Below are 25,133 nucleotides of genomic sequence, written 5' to 3' on the forward strand. Positions count from 1 at the left end.
CGGCCCCCAGTCCGCGCGTTTGGGGGAGGAGGACATGGGGCAGCTGGGGAGCTGGGCTTCCCCGCGGTCTGTGCAGGGTGTCAGAGCTCTCTGCAAGGCCTGCTGCTTTGCTGATACGCTGCCAAGCAGGGCTGGAAATAGAAAAGCAGGGCTGACTGTGTGTGCAAACTTTATTTGGCAAGAGCCCAAAAAGGGACTGGGAGCAAACTGAGCTTTTCACCACCACAGTCCTGATGCTGGCCGGGGTCCAGGAAGGTCCCTCCTGTGAGTTTGAGCCATGCAAAGCCCACCCATGCATATGCGCACAGCGCTGGGCATCGCCTCCGTGGGTCCTGGGTTGTCCCGATTCGGGGGTGCCTGTCGCCCGGCCTCGTGCCCTGTGTCGGTGGCCAAGAGGCAGTGTGATGTAAGCGTCATTTTGGGATCGTCGCCCGCCTGGACCACTGCTGATAAGTTGATCCTTTTCAGTGAGAAAAGTATTGAGTCCACAGTGGTAAACCGGGACTTTCTTTTGCGTCTTAAGTTTAATGCTGTGGACTTAAAATACGTGGTTGGGAGGAGTTAGCTGTCATTTTCCATAAATTTTGAGCTCATTTTTATATTGCACGCATATAGAGATAAAAAGATACTTATTCTCACTTAAAGTACCATATACCTTAGTTGATATCTGATAATCCAAATAAGTAACCAGAAAAACAACAGGTGAAAAATTACTTTTATTCAATATGGAAACGCAGAAGTATTACGGGAAGAAGAGCTTGATTCTGTGTGAATCTGGGGCTACAAAATGGATCCTAAGAATATGCAACTTTGAGAAAAGATTAGAGCAGCCTCAAGTCTTGTGTAATTCAGATCAAGGGACAAATCAGACCCTGCCTGCCTCAAAGATTGACTGTGCCATGTTTGTCCTCATGTGTTTCTGACAGTTCTGTAACATATCTAAATTCACTGCTGTATAATCAAGACTTTTGAGTGCCACAAAAAGTTAGTAAAACCTGTGTATCCTACATTTGCTTACTTTACATTTTCAGTTTTTCTTGTGACAAGGTAACTACTTAAGATGTGCATCTTCCTGGCAGAAGACAAGCATCCTAGTGTATGATGGGCTCACAGTCAGCAGTCTTTGTATACATACTCGAACCTGAATATGTACAATTCAAAACACAGGTTTATTAGGAATCATCAATCCCAGTTTATGCAAAGAGCAGACAGTTCCTTTACAGCAGAGCCTGCTTGCGAGCGTGTTACACAGCTGGGTATAGCTGAAGAACAAATAGGAGACAGATTAGGAAGTTTGATTCTTGATGTAACTGGAAACATGCAAGCAGAAATATGCTCCAAATCACAGACTATTAACAAGAGTATAGGAGGTACAAAGTACCTCCATCTGGGAAGCACAGCTCTTCACGACAGCTCCTGTGTCTTCTGCAAGAAGCTTCCTAGTCTCTGAACATCTCCAGAGGTCTCCATTCCTGCCAACAGCGACGTTTATTTGTGCAAAAGCAGAAAAATCCTTTCCGGATCTCCCTTCTGCAGGGAAATCAGCCGCTATGTTCTGCTTCCCACTTTATCCATTTGCTCCGCTCCAAAAAAAACCCCAAACAAAACAAGTGAACTAAGCAATTGGTGTCCATTTAACTTCATTACATCTTAATAACCTTATCAGTGTTGCACCTGCTTGTATCACTTTTCCTTAGTGTTTATTATCAACATCCGTGAGCTGTTCTATTGACCTCTTAGGAGCTAACTCGTAAATAAGTTGTTGGCAATGTAAAATGATGTGTGCTCTAGGAGTGCTTCTCTCTCTCTCCTGTTTAGAAAAGGAGATGATACGAATGCACATGTAGGTGCTTGACTAAATGGTGGTAGATCTCACCTTTTTATATCTATTATTATGAAGGTTCACAGATCACAGCTCCTTGCAAAATGACACCACAGAAATTATATGAGTCTCTTTGCTTAAAATGTGGAATTAACTCTTACTCATTATTATGATAGAAGTGGTGACAAAAATATTAGAAATATTTAATGCTGTCAATGGTAAGAATAAAGAGTTAAAGCAGAGGAGAAATCCTAATAGCTCTTCCAGCTCCTGTCCTGCCAATGCATCAGTATTTCCTATAATGCGTTTTATTGTGTTTTGTCTAAGTTCCAAGAGATGTGAGTGCCACCAAAGATTATTCCATAACCCAGAAGAACTCAGTATCAGGAAAAAAATCTTCTCTGTGTTTTCATTTTCTTTTCATTCTGCTACCTTTAGCTGTAATTTTGGATATCATTCCCAAATAAGTAATATTTGTCTTGGTGGTAGCTCTCTTAAAAATACGTTCAAGTGAAGTTTTCTTCATTTCCATGCCACCCTTTGGTCATGCTTTCTGCTCTTTAAAAAAATCCAGCTGCTGGCATTTTATGTTGCATTTTTTTGAGTTTCTTAAGTGTCTGCTTCTCTCTGGTTCAGAGATGAAGGCAAATTGTTCAACTGCATTATGATATTCTGTGATGCTTTGCCACAGAAAGAATCCATTAAAGTTTTCATAAGAATTTTCCCAACATAAGAGAACTGTCGATACAACCGTTCAAGTTATTTATGGTTGGGGTGCATGTACCTTCCTGCCAGAAAAGTGCCTGATAGCCATCACTACCTGGTTATAAGCTGGATCAGCTGTAAAGGTATTTTGAGTTACTGGTTGAGTTCACCAGCAACCAGATTCCTATTTTACCCATATATTTTTACTAGTTCTCTGGATTATGTCTCTGTCCTGACTGGTATTCACAGAACATACAAAGTTAGTGTCTACTAGGTATTTCACATATGCACAGTTTGTTCTTGTATATTTTTTTTGAAACAAGAGGTAGATTTTGAAGCTGGTGCTGTGAGAACTTTTATTATAGGAAAGCCCCTTCATTATAGAAGATATTTATTTTCTGTGATAAACCTTCATTTTGCAAAGCAATTTGTCCTGTTTTTCTTTAGAGCCCTTTATGCATTATAGATGGTGAAATGAATGAGGCTTGGGAAATTATTTCTCATTTCTGCAGAATTAGTAATATTGACAATTCTTAAAGTCTATCAATAGGTTGATGATAATACTACATTTTCTACCAAATAAAACATTATCCACATCACAAGACCAAAGAGAATGTAAGTGGTAGAACAGCATAGATTTTTTCTTTAAATAGATTATACTTCCAGTTCCTCATTTCATTGTTGTGTTGGAAAAAGAGGAGGACATGACACACACTTCTTCTTTTCCTAACAGCATGAGCTTCTCTGTTTAGGTAAGTCAGATATAAAACTGTCTACAGTTAAGGTTAAAACTAATTCTGTGAGAGAAAATTAAGGCATTTGACCCATGGGACATGCCTACCTAATCTTCTCCTGAATAATCCTGTAATAAATAGTGGCCCTATAAAGTATGCTATATGACAAAATACAAATAGCTAAGTTATATTATGTATATTTTTTCACTTAAAGTTATTTTGTTTGTGTTGTGCACAATGCTCTGTTGATATTTTTTTGTTGCAATGTATCTGGAAACTTTAGAAGAAATAAAGAAAAATACAATATACTTCTGATCTTATTGATCCTAGTATCTTAATAGGGTCATGATATCATTTTCAACAAAAGAACAAATCCTTTGAATGTTTTTTATTGTTGTTATACACAGTAAATAACTTTTCCAGAACCTGAAGGCTGTCGTCTGAGCTGAGACAAAGGGTTGACTGTATGAAATCAGGCAGATACTTACACTAATATTTTGGGGAGATTGTGATGATTATTCAGATCTGATAGTACATTTATGGAACTGCTGTGGGCTTTACCGTAACATTATCAATGTAGTTGATAGTGAAGGAAGAAACAGGCTAAGAGGGGGAGCAATCATTTGATTAGAGAAACTTCAGTTTATGGTCTGAATTCTAGATATTTGGTAAATGATTTATGAAACTATTACTGATTTTCTTTTTTTCTTTTTCTTTTTCTTTTTTAACAAAATCAATAGCCTTCCCTCCCCTCTAAGTCTGTAGACCTTAATCAGGAAATTAATCAGTGCAGTAACTCTATATTCATGTAATATAAGAAGATGGCCCTTCTCCCTATTTACAAATAGAGGGAGTAATTACGATTATATGCATGCCTACATGTTTTCAAATGATGCTGTAATATTGGAATAATTTACTGTTTATAGCAGTTTACAAGCTATGCATGCATGCCTTCCTCTGCCTCCCCAAATGGCGGGCAATCAGGGCTGCTGGATGATGGCTGGAAGGAGATACCACCTCTTTCTTCAGAGACCACGTAGAGGTCCTTTCTGCAAGAACTGTGTAGAAGCTTCCGTTTCAGAAACAAGTTTAGAGCAAAAATGAACTACTGTAAATCTCTGTTAAATTCCATTAGAAAAGCACTCTGCCTAGGTCAGCTGCTCCTGCTGAGGCAGATTTGTTGTTGAAGAAATTTTATCTCATTTTGTCAAGTCCACATTTTTTACACGTGTAATCCTTTAGTTAATACATTGCTTACCAGTCTTAAAGGAGTTGCCCACACACTGATATGAATGATGTGGATTTTCTCTATTTTTCTTAATGAAACGGATATACAGTCCTGTATATTGTCACTTAATATCCCACATATACTCCTGAAAAAATAAAAATGTCACCAAAACCAACAAAACTGCAATTATATAGAATCCCCCAAAACATCTGGAAACAGAACATCTAATAACAGAACATAAAGGATAGGACATTAATTTCCTGTAATCCACTGACTGGGACAGCAACAGAAAGCAGAAACTTACTTTCTGAAATAGTTAGCTAATTTTCTTTCCCTTGTCCATGCCCCATTTCATTGTAGCTGATGCAGTACTGGTTATTTGCTTATGCTTTGAGCATGAAGTACACTAGTGGCCAGAAAAGATGTACATTCAAGTTGAACAAAAACACTCCTCCAGGAAACCTGTTCTTGCTGACTTAGAATACCCACACCCAGTAAGTGAAGAGTCAAGATGAAATTTTAAAAAAGCTTTATATCTAGATCTAACTTGGATATTTTTTCAGAAATTGTGTCATGCAGTAGTACTCTGTAGTGATCAAAGTTATACTAAATTAAATAGACACTTTTGTTCCTGTCTAAAGCTTTTTTGGGAATAATGCAAATAGAACTGCCCCCTAAAGAAAAGAAAAAGAAAGTTTTATGAATTGCCAACAGGTCAGCTGCTTTTGATTATTTTGCAGGTTAGAAAGTAGCCAATTAAAATCTGATTTCCAGTGAGAAAGAGAGGGAAGGAAACATCTGCATAATAAATTGCATGTTACGACATTAAGTAAAGATAAAGTAAGTATTTAAAGTGGGGCACATGAACACAGATGTGCTTTTCTTTATATGAATTGGTAATAACACTTTTGAGACTTTGGAGAAACTTGCTTTTGTTGTTCAGTTCATCAAAGAGTTAAAAGAACAAAATTGTGAGAGTTTTGCTTCACATCAATCATTTGCTTCACAATTTGAAGATCACTGTTCCCTTTTAATCAGCGCATGGAATATATTCTGTTTTCTTGGAGAGGGCAATTTGTGGTTTCATAAGTAATTGAAGTAGACTAATTGCACATGATTAGCATTTGAAGAAGGCTTTTAATTGCTGTATAAGACCAGTTCAGTATGCCTTTCCCTGCACTTCATGTGAGTGTAACTTAAAATACATAATTTAATAAAGGTTTTAGTATAAAATAGGATTAAGTATACTTACAGATCTTTATCAGTCATTTCTGCTGGTCTCTAATCCTAAACAAAATGATGCTAAATATGCAGAATCATGGAAAACAGAAATCAGGTAATTCAGTATAAACGTACTTGCTCTTTACATTAGCTATTCCAAGTTTTTTTCCGCATAACATTTTACTGCAAATACTTTCCAATGAAGAATATTAAAAGATAAATTAAGCTTTCAGTTCAAAATAGACAGCAGCTCAAGAGGTAAAATCGAACTTGCAAATCCAACTAAAAAAAAAAATCATAAAAATCTACACTGAAGAGAACTGGACAAATTCTGTAATTGCTTGCAGCACCCGCAGCAGTATTGATACAAGCATCGGTTTAGGATAAAACCATTAAAACAAGCTAAGTTAATGTCCACCCAGGTATAGAGCAGAAGTAGGAGCATTAGCTCTTCAGCCCTTGCTCGTTGCTCTTTCCTCTGCATTGGTTCTTCTCTAATTTCATTGTTTGGAACCTGTGAGCACGAATGTGACCTCATCTCCCAGAAATATTCATGCTGGTCAGCCTGGGATGGGGACAAGGGCAAAGGGAAGATGCAGAATGACTTCTGGCCCTTCCCTGTGAGGCCAGTAAAGTGTGAGAGGCAGAAGGAGAGAAAGAACAAAAAATGTTCGAAAAGCTAGTGGTTAAAATGTAGAGATGGAGTCATTTGGAGTTCCTGGTGTTGAAGTGATGGGACTCACGAGGATGAGGATATTCTCTATTAAGCATTAAAAATAAAGACAAATACATCGTCCTTTATGCAAAGAAGGAAAGTGACCTAGCGAAGGAATGAAAAGAGATGGGTGATGTGGACAAAACATTGAGGTAGAAGAGCTGTCTTTGCAGCAGCATTTTGAATAAGTGGAGAAAGACCAAATATATTACGCATTTGTAAACATATATAATAGTCAGATGCTGGATGATCAGACAGAGAAAAAGAGGTTTTGCTGTGAGAAGGAAGAGGAATACCATAGCTAGGAGATATTAAGCAGGAAGAGTGTAAAACTTGCTCCCAGAGTGAGAGGGGTTAGTGAGAGGTACAAGTGAAAACCTGATCTTCAGGTTGTTGCTCAAGTGATAGAACGGTAACGTTATCTGCAGCGATTAAGAAAGTAGTGGAAGAATTTAGCAAGGGGATATTAAGATAGCTGTTCTCAGTTTTGCTGAGCTTGAAAAATTGATGGCTAATGACTCATGAGGAGGTGTCAAAGAGAAGCTGAGTAGAGAAGGCAACAGGTCTGGAGCAGTGAGGTCGAGCAGTGAGTCACGGCAAGATGGTAGCTGTATTTGCATCTGCAGACAGAATTGCAAGAAAATCTGAAAGACTGTGAAAAAACACGTTGAAAGAATGACTCTAGTGTGCTGAACCAGAGGAGCCAAGAGGGATGTGATTTGGAGAAGAGCTTAGTCAGTTGTACTGAAGGGAGTTGGCAGTTCAAGGCAGGATATGATGTGCCTGTTTCTGAGCATAAAGAGATAAAAGAGATAGGAGAAATGGTAGTTAAAGAAGCAAAGCGGGGGGGCAAACATGTTTGTGCTGTGACGTGAACGGCTATGAAAGAGTGAAAGTCAGGCAAAGATTAAAAGAGGGAATGAGAACAGACACGAGCGAAATCTGCAGTTACTGCTTCACGTTTGTAATAGGGGAGAAGAAAGTAGGTAGCAGGGAGGAAAGACAAAAGTTTGCGATGAAGGCAAAGAGAGAGGGCTCAGATAAATTCTAAAAATATGTCATGGGTCTTGCTTGAATCACCGGGGAGACATCTTTCTGCCCGCTGCAGATGCTGAAATAGGGCCAGCTGTGGCAGGGAAGGCTGAATCATGACTTTCCTGTGCTTGTCTGTCCTACTCTGACCCAGACGGCCTGTTTTCTGGTTAAGGCATCACAGAGCGAAGAAAAGCTTTGGTTCGGGTGGGTCTGAACCCAAATCTCTCTGCATGAGGCTGTTCTACAAGATGAGCACCAACCAAACCACCTGAGACTGCCTTTTGAAAAGAGAGGGTTTCTAGTGGATTAAACATGCCCTTAGCATGTATAGGGACATGCCCTGAACGTACGCTGGAATGAGATCCTGAAAGACATTAACATTACTCTGCCCGGCTGGCGCATTCTGTGGGGGCTTAAGCGGGGCAAAATTGGGATAAGTAAAAGTGGAAGTGATATTTCAGATGAAAACCAGATGTGCAGTCTTTGCAATATATTTGCGTTCAGGGAAACAATGAGCTGAAGCTATTTGGATCGTGTAATTGAAGTAAGATATCTAAAGTCATGTCTATTTTAGAAGTTTGAGTTGTTTTATGGACCCCATCTTTAGGCTTTTCTCTTCATCCGTTACAGAATAAATCTGCCATGATTGTGTTCTCTTATTATTAATGTTTAGTAACTGTAGAGATGCAAATATTCCAAACAAGGAAATGGCTGGAAATATCCTTCCTTTTCTCTCTGCATTGCAGGAAAGTGTCTGGTAGAGAATATTGTGAATAACAACATTTTTATATGTCTAGGTAGATATGGATACATTTTAAATATATATTATTAGCTACCAATATTATCATATTTTGCACATGTACACTCTACATCAAGGATAAACAAGTATACTGAAATGAGCTAGAACCTCCCACGTAAATGTAATTGAAAACAACTGAATCGTACTGTGGCAAAGCGTACTGGAAGCAGTTTGCAGAGCTTATTCTGCATCTATTCTGACAAACATATGCAAATACAATATAGCTACTAAATGTTTAAATATCCTTGCTATCATATGAAACTAAGTAGTCAGTGCAGTTTCTTTTGTACTCGTTGATTCTTTCAAATATTATTTTTTGCTATTTTTTTTTTTTGCTGAATATCTCTGATACCTTGACTGCAATTTTGAGCTCAGAAATACTTACCTTACATAAAAATTACTTAAATTCTTCTCCCTATCTTCATTCCTCTGTTCCTATTTCCTATCTCATATCAGAAGCAAAGTATAAATGTATTTGCAGATTTGTCTTTTCACTCTCCAGCTTTTCTCCATTAGCAGGCCTTTGATTTGAAATTGTAAGGCACTTACTCTTTTGCCAGCATTCTTATAAACAGATTCAGCTTGTCCTTTTGCCGATGCTTCAGCATGTAGCCAATTTCCTCTCTTTTCTTGCAGTTTAGAAGACCTTGGATAATTCTTCCTCTGTTCTCTCACAAATATATGAAATTCTAAGTAGTCATCTAACTTCCATCACATTCATGAGGCAGTTCCATCACCACCAAATTGCAGACTTGGCAAAACATTGTCCATCTGCCTTTGAAATGATTTAAGAAAGGATTGAATTTCAGAGATGCCAGTGCAGATGATCTGATCTACTATATGGATGCTTGTACTTTTACAAAATAGCCTGTTCTTTTGCATATCCCAGCATGCTTAAACTCTTTTTCAGCTTAGTTAAAATCTCCATTCTGTTCACCAGTGCTTCACATTTTATTTGATGAAAGGCAAGGTCGTTGGGATTCGTAGAATTTGGCATAAAACTGCCAATTCGTAGGAAACAATGCAGTTCTGTATAGATCTTTAGAAAGGACTGCTCTGATGTGAGTACGCACTCTGATGGTGTTTGGCTGCAATTTTAAGAGCTGCTAATGTGGAAGTGGTGAATGCTTTTACTTGTGTTACAAATTCCTGGTTAATGCCTCCAGTGAAAAGTTATCCAGGCATAGAGCCACGTATTAATCCCTGCAGTTTAGTTAGATAACTCCTGCCTCCTCAGATTCTTCCGTCTGAATCCGGTCAGATCATCTGTAATCCAGTTTTTCCTTTCCTCTTCACTTCAGGATTTTCAGTGTGCAGGCTGCAAGCACGCACAGCAGAGTGTGAGCAGCTGCAGAGACATACCCACTAAGCAGCAACGTGGGGTTCACAGCGGCACTGCCTGATGTGTGGAGTTTAAAAAGAATTATTTACACTGTCTCTTTAAGGAGGTATTTAAAAGCAGGATGAGCAGAAATGCGGGCTCTGTCGTATCTCAGCGGTCGCTGTCCCGCCCACAGTGGCAGGCCAAATGTCCCAGTGTTAACTTCCAGGAGCACTAAATCCACCACAGTCGGGAAAGGTATTAAATACTCAGAAAAGAAATATATTCACCAAGTTGCTGGCTCTCTTAGTCTGAACGGACTCATGCATCTTTTACCCCCTGTGGCTTGTAGACTCTGACGTAAGAGAAGAAGAGAAGCCATGTACTCAGAGGAAAGGCATTTTTATTTATGTCAAAAATAAACGACTGGCTGAAAGCTAAACTGTGGCTAGTGCTGAGTGTGCTTCCCTGGCGGGAGTTGATATCATTCTGAGCAGCAAAACGGCTGAGAGGTTTCAGTGATCCTGTATTATTTATTTTGATAGCGTAAACGTTTATTATCTGTCCCTAAAAATAGATTAAGTGAATTTGAGAACTATCTGAGAGCAAAGTGAATAAGTTGCAATTCACTGTAATTATATTCTGTGAAAGCTCGCTTTTAGCAATGTAAAAAATGTACCTAAGCCAAAAGCAACCACCCCAAATTTTCAGTTATAGAAAGACTTTCCTGGGGGCAATGTCTGAATGTCTGTAGGCTTATGCATGTTGTGTGCATTCGCTGTTGTGACCATTTTGGTAGTGAAATAACCCAGAAGAATGTCATAGACTTAGAAATCAATGCAACACTGTATGCAGTGTAAACAAGTCCATTTATGTTTGGAAGATGGTAGTTAAGATCTTGTCTAGTCATGCTTTCCCCTGGGATAACAGACCCCAAGTACATAAGTGCCTGTGGAGCTGCACTAAGCTGCCCCATAGACCAGGATACTTTAGAGAGAATTCAGGAATTAGAAGCAACAAACATTGCTTTCTCTTTTTCCCAACTATGCCTAACACTAACTGTATATTGGTGCAAGTTGAATGCAAAGATGCTTACGTGTGCTGTAGCAATGGGTTCATGGTGAGTATTTGATGCTGGATTTTTGTGAGACTTACAACCTATATTTCAGTGAGAAGAGTAAAGCACTGAAGTGGTTATGAGCAATCCTCTGACTTTTCAGCTATTCTGAAATCTTATTCCTCAATTTATATGTTCTGTGCATTAGGATGGTATTATAAATACATGTTTTAGTGGGATTTAAAATTAAGTCTTTGAAATAGTACTGGATGTTTGAATTGTGATCCGCTATTGAATTCTGCCCCTTTTTGATATATTGTCAAATAGCATTTTAAAATTCTTTCTAATACTTCATCAGACTGACATTTCTTTTGTCTCTTTCTCCATCATCTTTGGGAAAATAGCTTGCATAAGAACATGACAACATAACAGAATAACAAAGCCCCACTTTAAACGTCTTTTTTTATATGTCTCAACAAGGGCAAATAATTTTTTTTCCAAAACACAGCCACTTTTCTGAGATTTCATTAGACATCTAGCATCCTTCAAATAAATATTTTTTAGAAATCTATAATAGTTTGGTCTTTCAGAAAAAAAAAAATCTGTAGGATTAGGAGAATAGTAGCCCTAAGGTTATTCTCTCCTATCTGTTAAAATCCATTCCTACCAGACATAACGAGAGCTCAACTTCATGCCAAAATTGATTTGAAGTATATCTTCACTCTTGACTTTCTCTGCAGTGGCTCATTTCCCTTTTCTGTGCTTCTTTGTAATGGCCTTCTTCCAAGCTGTGAGACTGAGAAGTCAGTACAAGCCCAGCACTGATTTCAGCAGGGAACTGCAGAGACATTTGCCCTTTATTGTAGATGCAGAACATAAATTGAATCCAGGGAGAGCAGCATCCTAAAATTACCCCAGGAGTAATTTTTTTGAGATCAGACATTTTAGATGATGAGCATTGTTCCCTTTCAGTAAGCTTTTTTAATATCATAGAAAGTCAAGCATGTTCCTACTGTAAATACTGTATATCCCTTTTTCAAACATGATTTTTACAAGAACACTTTTGGGTGGCCAAACAAATGCAAAATACTTAGGATCAAAATTAATTCGGAAGTAGAAGAGCCCATTTGGAACTAAGCACAATAAGTAACTGCTGACTGTGGGTTTTGATGGAGCATAATTTGTCTGATAAAACTGCAGGTCGTGATGCATTTAAAGCAACTATTTCCAATACTGAGTTTTGTTGTAAAAACAAGTAATTGATTAATTAATTATAGTCTGTCATTTATCATCCTAATGTAGGCATTTTTCTTCTCTTAAAGTCAGAGAGTGTCTCTCTATTGGGAGTCATGCTTTCCAGAGCACTTTTTATTCTAGTAGTTTGGAAAGAGAACAGGAAGACCTCAGAGCTGCAAAGGAGGAGTAACTGCTCACTTCCCTTATTCTACTAAGCAAAAATCACACACAACACATTCATCTGCAAAGAAAGAGATATTATTACTATACAAGCCTAAACTAGAATCCTGAGTGTATTGTTGCCTTTGTCAAGCTGAATATTGGGATTGTACTCAGAAAAAAATACATGAGACAATTCACAATTTGCCAGAATATGTGCTTGTAGCGACAATCAAAAGTTCTTCTTAGCTTCTGCCCATTAAGAAAGGTGTACCTACTAACACTACACACCAGTTACTGCTCTAACAGAATGTAGCAGTTAGATCTGAACATTTTTATTTTATTTATTTTACTGGAAATAATTTGTTAGGGCTGGATCCACAGAAGAGTTTCAGCATCATAATTCCGACAGCTGAAGTGTGGTTCCTGTTTGATAGAGCCTGTGTTTCCAAGGTGGGCAGCCAGGCCCGTATCCAAAAGGCATTGAAGGAGAATGCCATTAACAGCTGTAGTAGCTATATTCAAAACCGGTCCGTATGGCTAAAATCCCCAACTCTTCTTTCTTTCCTTCTGTGGTATACAGGAAGAGTTAGGTGCATCGGAGTGGGGTCCAGAAAACCTCTATGTTGAATGCGGAATAACCACATCCAGTTCATAGGATAAGCTGAAGATATGGGTATATGTAACAAACTTTAGGAGTCATTTTATCTATACCAAGCTCCTTTCTTTTCTGTAATTAGCTATTTAATCTAGGCCTCTCACATAAAATATAGCTGGAGGGGTGGAGTTGGGGGAGGTATTTAAATCCATATTCTTTCTGTAAAGGCTGTAGGTGGCCAATAGATTTTCTAAAATTTTATTATCTCACCTTCCTGTTGAGTTTGTTCTGTTTTGCCCAGAGTAATTAAATATTTAGGAAGCGAGAAAGCAAAAAAAACAAAGGACTATCTGGTATGGGAATTCACCGTGGATGGATGCAACCTTAGTTCGTTCATGCCCTTATATTCATTTTAATCTAGCATCAAGCAACATTGGAACCTGGGTTTATTTAGAGACTTTCCATGATGTGTCCCTCTGTCATAGCTCAGGGATCATCATTTAAGTGTCTACGATCAAAACTTACTTATTACTTACTTATTGTTTCCCTGCTGTCATTATGTTATATTGCATGTGTTGCTGATCAGTTCTTTGGGCCTGGGAAACACATATTTTAGGTATTTCTTTGGTCTGAATTTAACTTTCCCAAAAAACAAGCAAGCATGAAATACTGATTAAATGTTGGTGCTTCTTTGGAAATCATCATTAACGACAGCCTAGTCTGTATGTTGAAATAATATATTATTCTATATAATTATTCTGCAGAAATGGGAAGAAGGAAGAAGAATAAGAAGGCACATGACTACATAAATTGGACTTTGCCATCTTGGGAACGTCACATCATGAAACTGCTTCAGTGTCCAATGCTTGTGGCAGATCACCTGATCAGAACCGCAGGAGAGAAGATGCTTAATACAAAATCAAATGGGACAAGTTCTGGTCTCATTTTATTGTTCTGTATTCACAGTAACTATGACATAGGGGAGGCATTTGCTACTCGGGGAACAAAAACATCTTTATAATCTCTTTGACTTTTAACCCAGTGTGCAGTTTATATATGAAATTTTGTCCGTGCTCTTCACGTCTTACAAGAAGCAGTAAGAAACTCGGTACCCTGTGACGGAGGGTATTGCCCACTGGATGATACCTGTCTTCTTATGCTTCCCATTCCCCTTCTTTCCCCCAGCAGATCCAAGTGATGGGGTAAGTTTAGGCAAGAAGGCTTATGAATTTGAAGGGATGCTACCTGCTTGGGTTTTCCCTACTCAGATCATTATTTTATGCTTAGGCAATCAACATTTCAACATTTTTGTCTTGAATAAGGTCATTTTCCTTGTGCTAGGATTTTGGAAATGCCAAACTACATCTAGCTATTCTCAGGAATGTTTAACAACACTCATTGAAATAGAGATTCGTAGCATCAGTGAATCACTCCAGTATATTTTTGTCAGCAGTCTGTGTTTCTCCCTCAATAGATGTTGCTGTAAGATATTTCTTTGCACTTGGAATCCAGCATAAGTTTATTGTGCCTGAACTGAAGTTCAATATAAAAATATGGGATGGTTATGTTATGGATCTTACTCTTTCATGTTTGGGGAAAATAGGTAAAATATATATAGAAACCTCGATATCTTTCATGTTCCGTATTGTAAAGAACTCAACATAATTGTTTGATCAAGGAACTCTTAAAATGAAATTTGAGTGAAACCCTTTTTGTTCATATTCTAAATTATATTCCTAGTCCAAGTATTTTTGAAAAACTTCATTATTATATTGGCATACATTGTGGCTAATAGCAACTTCCAAGGGAGAGCTGGGCATTTAATACAACTCTCAAATATTTTCAATAGAAAATGGAGTCACATGGAAATGCTAACTATATTCCAAATAAATAATTGAAATTTGCATATCATAAGGAAGTGTCTGCCATAGAGAGGTTGCTAATAATGAGATTTATTACACAGGGAAAACAGTTTTATACGGTGATTCAATTAGTTTTGAAAACTTGCAGTACTGTGCCAGTGGTGTTTATTGCCATTACTTGCTTTCTAGCCAGCAAATTCATTGACTGTGTTCAGGCAAAAGTCATAAAATTGGAATGGATGACTTTGTAGAGACAATGTCGATACAGTCTGGCCCTTAATTTTCTTGTGCTAGGGGTTATGCCATCATGTCTTCTAGTTTTGGCTCTTTTAAGGCTTGTTCCTCACCATTTTAAAGTTTTGCCATTGAATTCAGTCAAACTGGACTTAGCTGAAAATTCCTCTGGTATTCCATGGAGTTTTAGGAAGTTATTTAAATATATTCAGATAGCATGTCGGTGCAGCTAGAGTTATTTATTAATGGATCCATGTCTATATGGACATGAATCTGGATCCGTGTGATATTTTAAAACTCTGAACTTCAGACCAGATTCTCAAAGACAGGGAAGTATCTAAATCTAATTGATTCCCTGTGCAAGGTGAATACACGCTTCTGATTATATCTCTGTGAAATATTTAGGTCCTGCTTTAAAACAGTTCAGTACTATAACATTTAGCATGAGCTGCCAGTGAGACTGTTTGGGCACAGAGTTAGTCATGAAGCTGAATGTGCTGCGGAGCTGAGAATCTAGTGATCAAGGAACTTCTAAAAGCCGTACTTCAGATTTTCGCCTGGTTAAGAAATATTTTTACCTAAAATTTACCCTCTAATTCTCAAATTCTGAACTTGTGGTTTGCTAGGTCACTGCAAATGCTCTCCTTCAAAATTACTCACTCAGAATAATGAGACTCTTTATGTAAAGTGGCCTATTATCATAAATGGATAAGGCACAACCTCTTAGGCAAGTAGAGAGGATTGTATGAGGAGTAGATCTCAGTCATGTACAATAGCTCCTTCAAAGATGGGGAATTTTCTTGAAAATTATGATACTTCAAAAATTCTCTTTCCTTAATCTTTGCTAAAATTACCTGACTTCTGTCATAAATCACTTCTTCTAACTACCGAAGGTTATCTACTTAAAATGGTAATGAGCTTTATGTTTGAAACTTTGCAGGATTGCTGGTAGGTAATTCTAGAAGAACATCTTAAAAGAGACTTTGGAACTTTCTTAAGTGTTACAAAACAGAATGAGCTATTTAAATTAACAAGCAAGCTGTTAGATTAACAATTAGTGTAGAGAAAAAATATCATAGTTAGGCAAACTTCATTAATATGCTGCTGTGGAAACAGCTATTTCAACAATTTCTTGATCACTAAAACTCTTCAAATCCTACCCTCTCTCTCAGTCTATAAAAACATGTGAAGTTTTTGGGCGGAGGGAAGAAGAGAGTGGAGGAGGGCAGGGATGTAAACCTAAAATACACACAGCTCGAATTGAAAGAAAATAATAATAAATTCGTTGATAAAATACTTTTTTTCCATTCAAGTTTCTCAGCCTCTTAAGACTCCATAGCAAAACACATCCAGCTAATCTTGATTAGCTGTATCACAGGATGACAAACAGATGTGAAGAGGCAAGCTTGAATTAAAAATATAATCCCAGTAGTTATCTACTTTGCAAGGCAAAGGAAGGAACGACTATTACAGAAGCCTGCTGGGTAACAGCACACTAAAAACTTTCCATCTGCCAATACAAAAGTTTGGTAATATTCTGCTAGATCTTGAAAAACTCTGTCAGTGATACTTTACATGGGTGACAGTGCAAAGTATGTAGTTTTAAAAAGCTCATCCATCAATCTAAGGTTATAGACTTTCTGGTAAATGTGCAAATGGAAGATTCTGCTGGAAGTCTGAAGCAAACTTGCTTGTCTTCAGTGAAATGCGATGCAGATTTTATCTAGTAACAGCACCTGTTCCTAAGAAGAAAGGCTGTCCAGACCAGTAAGGTGATACTTATTGGTTTATATTAATTTCAGCTTTCTGCTTTTCCACTGTTCATTATGTAGCCCAGGCTCTGCAGAGAGGGAGGAAAAAAAAAAGAAAAAAAGAATATATGTTCAAATCTTACTGTTTTTTCCTTCAAGAACTTCACATATATATAGCACTTGTGAAAATAACTCAGCTTCACTCTATATTTAGTAGGATTTTGTTATTTTTATTTGTTCTCTTAACTCAAAATCGTATATCAACTTTTCATATGTTTAATATTTTGGAACATGCAGAAAGCTGGCTCAAAGTCTCTTTTCCAGTGATTCTAAGACCTACACCTTTTGCCTTTCCTCATATATTATTTAGTTAAGTATCATCTTGGTTGCCTATGTGTGTAAGAAAGCAGGAAAGCTGTGGAATGCTAAATAGGTGGAGTATGTTTCTCATGCACTGCTAACCAGTCCAGAGAGAGAGAGCAAGATCAATTTATTTACTACAACTGCAATGACACTACAAGTAATACTACTATCATTGACCCAAACCCATCAACCATTAACTCAGTTTTACCAATGGAAAAAAATGAATCGTTTCACATAAAAAATTTCCAATCTGTGGAATTCACTACAACAACAGCCCAGCCTCCACCTGTCAGATCCCCACTCCCTGCCCTCCCAGACAATAACCGCCAAATAACAAAACAACAGTTACTAGCAAAACTGAGAGTTTGGCAGGGTATGTTACAACCAGATCACTTTTTCAGGTCATATGCTCTTGTTTGCAGAGTTTGCGAAGGAATGTTTTCTTGTGCAGAGTACAGCAAATGTGTTTTAGTGTGCTAATTCTATTTAGTTTAAAGAAGTAGGCTTTTGGTGGTCTGAGAGTGCATGTGTGGATTTCTTTGCTATAAAGTAGAACCTATTGGCTTGATGTTTGTGTAACTGAGTATATCGGCTTGCAGTGAATCTCTGATTCTTCATCAGGGGAAGATTATGTTGGGCTAGTTACGTCCACTTTCTCAGTGAGAGGTTTCCCAAGGTTCTGCTTAGTCTTTTGTGGCGGTGAAAATCCTTGTGGTCTATTATACAATTATCCTTGAAAGAATACTATACCTTTCACTCCTAGAAATAAGCAATCTGCTCTCTGTAGCATTCACCATTACAAGGAGTCATTTATTACAACAGAACTTTGTCATTCAATTATGCTTTTATATAGAACACATGGTCAAAAATCTCAATCACAAATGTCTGAAGTTGGTTAAAGAAGTTGGCGGTGTTGAGAACTTGAGAGATGCTGGTCCTGCGCGGAGGTGCCCGAGCATGAACCAGTGTGCCCGAGCAGAGCAGTGCCCATCAGAGAGGACAACATTTGCAGACTTCTGATCCTTTTGCTTTACCGCTTTTCAGGTTATGAGCATTCTCCTAAGGCATATGAAATATTTCTTTTCTAAGGTATTGTTCTCAGCATGCACTGAACTGATAAAAGTGAAAAATATTTAGCTAAAGCTTTAATTACTTTAGCCTACTTACTATGTTCAACACCTTGCTGTGTGCCTCATTTTGACTTCTTTTGATCCACATTTTCATGAGAAAAAAATGATTATAGGTATTACAGGTAGAGGACTGATTAACAGTAAGAGAGTTGTGGCATAGTAGAAAACCTGTCAAATTCATAACCTAGTTGTTTTTATGAGATACGTTTTGTTATGCTATGTAGAAAAAGATTTAAATAACGGATCATTTCTTTCCCCAAATAGGTCACCTTTCTGTTAGAGTTAACTGCTGCTAGTAGCGATAATTTACCTGCTTTATGCCTTAGACAGGAATTCAGTTGAAAGGAATTCCTTGCATTTCAGTATGCAGTAAATGATGCTCGTTAGGGATAAATCAAGGTTTTCACTTAGCATATCATAAAGCTGACTGAACTTGTATAGGGTTTGGCTTTTGTTGAACCTTATGAAATCTACGAGCCAGAAGCTATTTGTTCCCATAGCTAGCCCATTTCTTTCTTACCCCACAGAGAGATTAGAAGAATATCATAAAGCAATGGTGATATAGGAAAGGTAACTGAATCTGTCCTGCTCATTCCCAGAGGCTCAGAAGGTGGAATGGGAGCTTCAGTGGCGGGAAGTTACTCTTAGAGAACGGAGTGACCCTGGAAAGATAGAGCAAAACCTCAAAAACGGCCTAACTCAGGAAGGAAGCTTTGAACTTCAAGTCTCCTTTTAAGCCAACTGCTACTGGTTGCAGAGAGCGGATATTCTCCCAGCTTATGTTACTTCCCTCTTCAAATCAATACAGAATGTATCTTACACCTTGCCCTTTTCTGCAGGCACTGCTGTGGGGTCAGAGGTTGGCTAGTGTATGCGATGGTCTGCTACACCGTACTGTACCATAGAGACAAATCTCAAACCAGCAGTATAAAAAGTGCACAATCAGGATATGTATTAGAAAAAGATTTTCATCTTGCCTCCTATTCCAGCAACTTGGATTAGGGTTTATTTGTGTATATAGCAGGAATAATATATACCCAGATGAAGTGTTGACCTTTCAGTGCAACTGCTGGGTCAACACAATATTATTAAGTCTTTTTTCCCTGCAACATATAGACATGGCCCTATTTTATGTAATTGTCCCTATTTTCTAAAATGCAAGTTACTTCTTCTGTCTGTCATTGTCTCTTGTAAGACTCCCCTCATTCTAATTGCATGTCATGCCTTTCCTTTTGTGCTGAGAAAATGTACTCCATTAACTGTCTGACTCATTCAACAGTTACTAGTTTTTGGTGTTTCTGTGATGTTGATACAACAGTTGTTTCTTCAGTAACTGCTTGAGTCCTGGAATGCTATAGGTTGGCAGTGTTTGAGCAGATCAATTCTTGTATACAGTTGTTGGTTATTCTTTTCAGAGAGGAACAAAAAGTCATATAAAGTGGTGAAGTTTTCAAATTTTCGGCATGGGACTGAACTGGGAACAGGGCCCTGCAACTCCTTCCCAAAGATCCTGTTTGAATCTGGCAGCAAAAGAGCATCGTTAGAGAGCAGCAGTGAAAGTGTGACAGCACCGTGGGCAAGCTACCAAGTGCATGCAAAGGTCAGCTAGCGGGTGAAAGGGGAGTGCAAGAATTAAATGAAAAGAGGAAAATGCCAGGGTTGTGCTGACGTTTTCATTAAGTAAATCACTGAATACATGTAACAACTCTGACATTTACTTATGCAGTGGTAGAAATCACTGCATTGTGCGTACTGCATGTTTTCCTGTTCAGTCAGCTTATTGTAGAGCTGTGATAAAGAGGAGTGTAATCATTTCACAATACCAGTGATACAAAATTGTTCTTCAGCTCAACTCTTTCTCCATTATATGAAATATATTATAGCTGTCCACGTAAGTCAATATCTTTCATTATGCCTCCTTCCACCTCTATGCATATCATAGCTGTAATCATCCCTTTAAAATTATTTCTGATGTTGCTCCTTTCTATACAAATTATCCACCTTTCCTCTATCTTTATCTTGAACAGGTGTGTTCACTAAATTACTTCAGCTCTGCATCGTACATCGTAAAGTCTGTTTTCGGTTCTACAGCTAGAAAATTTTACGGTGATATCCCTTAATGAAAGGAGTCATTGATCGGGTCTGAATGACTGGTGAAACCTTCACAGAGCAGAGTGTGGTGCTTTTTAGCATCCAGCAGCTTAATATGCATATGGAAGAACTGAATCTGCATTGGACTCATCAAAGTTGCATCACTTTGGCAATACCAAGTTGTCATAAAAGGGTAAAACAGCCTTTGGAAATACTCCCCACTTCGGAGGTGTCGTGGGGTTACGGAGAGGTCCAGAATGGTCAATTAGCTGGCTCTTCTGGATGGGTGGATTGCTCCTAAGGGATCCTCACAGCCAGAAAATGGACTGGAGTAGCTTGAAACCTTCTCTAATTGATGCTGGGAGTGCAACAGGTTCACAGCCGACCTGAGAACCCAGGGAATGCAAAGGTGCTCCAGAGCACTTGGTAGTAAATTTTGCCCCCCTGGAATTCCATAGCAAAATTCACACTGACTTTGAGGGTGGCAGAATGGGAGGCCAGATTTAATGCTTGGCATTTAGTCTTCTTGGAAGATACTTGCAGTGCTGAGCCAGCAACCCTTGGGGTATGACATATGGCCTGTTTATTTCAATTTCGTATTCATCAAGTTTCATTCCTTCTGCTATTTCTTTGTCTCTAATGGAATGTCCATTTGCACTAAGAACAGTATTAGAATCCTAATGTCCATCCAAAGACACAAAAATGTGCTTCAGACATTGATCGACTGTGTTTTACAACAGACTGATGAGGTGTGGCATAATATTCCCATTTCACAGACTGGCCAAAAAGGGCACAGGAGGGACATGGGTGCCACAGCGCGAATCTTTGGTTGTCCTTCTGCTGGGTGAAATTATCATTGCAAGGGAAAGTGGAGTCGAATGGATATGTTCAGTGAAAGGAGAGCTCTGATCACATAACATTTTCTGTGCTTCTCCTTGCTGTTCAGATGGCTCTGCGCACTCTGTGAATAATCCACCTCCGCCTCAGAGCACCACCGGCAAAGCTGAGGGAGGTGGTGGTCTCGCAAATCCTGCTTGGCTGCTGGCACAAGGGGGTGGTAGCAAGCACTTGGGCAAAAGTAGTATCTTAAATTGTTCCAGCTGTTTCTACAGGCATGTCTGTAAGCATCTGAGAAAGTCACAGGAGGAGGTACTAGTAGTTGAAAATGCTCTGGAAGGGAGCAAAGGGAACCCTTGCTGCGTGCAGCCTTCTCACTCGGTGCTCAGATGCAGTAGGTTGGCTGCTTTCTGTGCAGAGCCAAGAAACTGGAAGTGTCAGAGCATATCTACACTTTTAGTTAAATCAGCTCTCTAGTTTGCTCTTGGGACCTGGCTTCCTGATCATCCACAATGCATACGTGGTAGTTTACTTACAGGCTTTCTTCTGGAGTGCGCCAGCCAGTTCTTTTTAAAATAAAACCTGGATGTGGATCTGTGGGTAGCTCACTCCAGGGAGGGCTCCCTTCCAGACCTCTGTATCAGACCGTGGGACATTTGTTTGCACAGTCCTCCCACACTGTCTCAGCAAACCTTGCACCCTGAAATACCTCCGTGTGTCACATGCTATGCCCAGCGCACACACTGTAGACTCTTGGCATGCTGTTTTAAAATACCGTTCTGGCAGGTTGTATTAAGGTCGTCATTTTGTGTATTTTGAACAGCAAAAGCAAACCCTTCAACAAAAGAAATGTACTTTGGGGCAGCTACTGAAGCAACAAATAGTGCTAGAGGGATCTAGGCCAAGTGCAGCACAGTGTGCACTGCAATGCACTTTGGACGCAATTGGTCCTTTACTGATGGAGTGAAACCCCAAGGAAATAGAGATGCAAGCTCACTGTACCAGGTGGTCTGGAGCTAGAGGAGAATTTCTTTAGTAGTGTAGATGTAGTCTTTATCTTCTTATAAATGTTACCAAGCGAGGCCAAGGTCATCAAAAAGGTCCGTTTGGGGGTTGACAATAGATAGAAGAGTTTCTGAGTTCTAGTCACAAAACTATTCTTTCCTTTTTCTGAATTAGAGTTGAGATGTTTCCTTTCATGACATCAATTTAGTGTACCTCCAGGAAAAAATAAGACGATATAGCAAAGGAAAAGGTCTTAATACTTTATAAATGATAAAATAAATGAAGAACATGGAAGAAAAGTTCCATATTTTGGACTTTATTCTTCAGAAAAAGTTCAGGTCCATGCTGATAATTTACTGAATCTGATATTTCTGATAAAAAGATCACAGAATGAATAAATGAATATTCATCTCAATGCAGGGTGGGCTCAGCAGGTGCTTTTAAAGGGGCATAGCTCAATTCTGTGAGCTACAGTTGAGCCCAGGGAGGGATTTCCAACTTACTCCACTGGTGTGTGCTCCTGTGGGCAGGGCCCCTCCATTAGTACTGGAATATATTCCATGTAGTGGGAAAGGAAATAGCATCATAAATCAGACCTGCTGTCACTGTAGTGGAAAGGAGATCTATCACAAGAACATTCTCTGCTGACCACTGTCAGTGGGATTGTTTCCTTTGTTATGCTATGCAGTAAAACAGTAATAGCTTGATAATAATGAATTGTATACCTCTTAAGAAACTATATTTGAAAACAGACACATTTACTGTATTTGCAAATGTGATAAATCGAAGCTAAATACTTGACTGAGGCATCAGACGTATTCCAGGATTTATTTCTACCAGTCTTACTGCTCCAGGGATTTTTTTTTTAGAGTCTTTCCTTTGTTTCTATTGCTCCCTAGTTGAAATGTCTTCTGTTTCATTTGCTTTTCTGTTTTCAACAGTTCCTGTGACAATGTCACATAGTCATTTCTGTTAAATCATAATTGTTATCTTGAGCTTGTTAGGTGTTTAGCAAATGCTTGAACATTTCTTGTATAACCCAGCAAACTTAACAATAGAGTGTGAAAAACTGAACAATGCATATATTCTTGTTTCTATATGGCTTGAAAAAACATGCTGCAACTATCCATTTTCAGTTAAAACATGAATACCTAGAAAAAAAGCTGAATTTACTATTGATAATATAACCAAATGGGAATGAACGCAGTACGTATAATATACTTTTGTAAAGCTAGATGCCTGTTACAATATCTGCAGTATTTTTGCACTTACGGCATTTTTGTTACAAAAAGTAATTTCATTTGTAATAATTCAGGTACATGAGTTGCAGCTAGTATGTCTGTGTACATTTTTGTATTATGTTTTTATAATAAGCCTATCATCAAAATATCAAAATGCCCAAAGTATTGAAATAATCATTCTAACTGATTCAGGAAAGTCCTGCTGATGGTGGCTAGGTACCGTGGTTAGCATCATATTATAAATGAGTAAGAACAAGGCAGACAGGTAATTTATGGAGGCAGAAGATCTCAGTGTGACAAAATGCCTACTGCAGATGGCAGGAAGGCTTTGAAGAAATTCTGGTTGGTGCTGAGAGAGGCTAAGTTGCATCTTGAAGTGATAATAATAAATAATATCCATCCTTTAGTAAGTTTTAATTATGGGCAATTTAAAATGATTTGTTTAGCCAAGGTCATACTTGTAATATGTGAAGCAAAATGTTAAAATGGAGAAGCTTTATACCAGGGCTAAGCTTGTTTTGTTTCAGAAATGGATTTCTTTTCTAAGGCTGTCAAACAATAGGAAATAATCACCCAGTACTAATTACCACAAAAAAATGAAATAACCCTGCATTAAAGTGTTGTATTATCTGGTAGATCTCGTCCCTAAACAGATAAAACAGTTAGGGTGATGCTTGAAACAAAGTTACTGTCCAGATTGTGCAGTACACTGTCTGATTTCCCTGAGCTTTTTAAAGAGATGTATCTCTCTGGTATAGATCCCCGTGGTCTACTTACAAAGAAATTTCATTGCCATGCTGTGCGGTCCTCATGGTGCTGAAAGTAAAATATTGGATTGACAGGCACTCGTTCTGGAGGAGGGCTTATTGATGATGGAAAGACTGATTCAATCTCTAATCCTGAAGAACGACCTGCCACCTGGAGTGATAGTATACAGATGGGTGCAATCTAAACTCTCTTTCCGCCTCAAGTTGCATTTGGCTGTAGATTAACAATGTGATTCCATATAATGAAGATGGTTGTTTGGTGCAGTGGCAATTTTCCATTACTGACATGCAATGTCAACAGTTCTGACAAAGCTATAAGGACAATGTTTAAATGTGCTACATCTGGCTGGGACTGTTGCCAGGTTATTAACAGCCCCATTAAAATTACCTGCAGTGAACTGCTTTGGTAGGAGGGAATATAGAGTACTGTTTCCCCTGCAACTAGCTACTCAGACATAATAACAGTCCAGTAGCACACACTCGTAATAATACAGTGTTATGGTAGCGGTAGCAGAATTTTTACAGTGTTATTTTGATGAGGGAATATTTTATAGCTTTAATCGTATTGAATGTAATTCTCCAGGCTCTACTCAGGCAAATATCCCATTGAAGTCAATGACAATTTCACCTTAGGATGGAGCTACATCAGTAGGATATGGTTTTATTAATGATATTTCTAATAAAAATACTCTGATGGCAAACATGTAAATATATATGTATATGTGAATAGATATATAAAGTTAGATATGAATGTCTTTTTAATTGTCCTTATTTTTTTTCTTTTCCTCATGAATGACTATGTAACACTCCCAGTGAAGTGTACATAATGTGAAAGGGTTTTAAGGCATTTTCTGAGTAAGAGTAAAGGACCGTGCTGTCCCGGAGGATCCTGCAGAAGGCACAGCATATTTTCTGGTGAGAGTCCCCCATTCGCTTTGAATGCACAGGGCGTGCTTACCAGTATAGTGATAAATGGGCTCATGGTCCTCGCTCTCTATAAGTAGTTTTTAGTTCAAGCTTAGAAGTTGCCTCTAAGTTCAGCATGTGAATGCTGGAGGGAATTTTCCCACCCTCCCTCTTATCAATCCATATAGCGTCTGCCATAACTGACCTGAAAGACGTGTCTCTTCATGTATGTCCACAGGATCTATACGAACTGCACAATCCACCTGCTGCCTGTTTCCCACCCCTGTAGGTCGTTCAGAGAAGCCCCTGGCTCATG

General features: G+C 38.5%; 1 long non-coding RNA gene across 1 annotated transcript in view; it reads left to right on the forward strand.

The window, feature by feature from the left end:
* The window catches only part of LOC135328194 (uncharacterized), a 111,752-nt gene extending 87,085 nt beyond the window's left edge, over positions 1 to 24,667 (forward strand). Inside the window, exon 2 of the long non-coding RNA XR_010388962.1 lies at positions 13,395 to 24,667. This is a non-coding gene — a long non-coding RNA (uncharacterized LOC135328194). The remainder of the gene's footprint in view (positions 1 to 13,394) is intronic.
* The last annotated feature ends 466 nt before the right edge of the window (positions 24,668 to 25,133 follow it).

This window comes from Dromaius novaehollandiae, chromosome 4 (genome assembly GCF_036370855.1).
Source record: "Dromaius novaehollandiae isolate bDroNov1 chromosome 4, bDroNov1.hap1, whole genome shotgun sequence".
NCBI lineage: Eukaryota > Metazoa > Chordata > Aves > Casuariiformes > Dromaiidae > Dromaius > Dromaius novaehollandiae.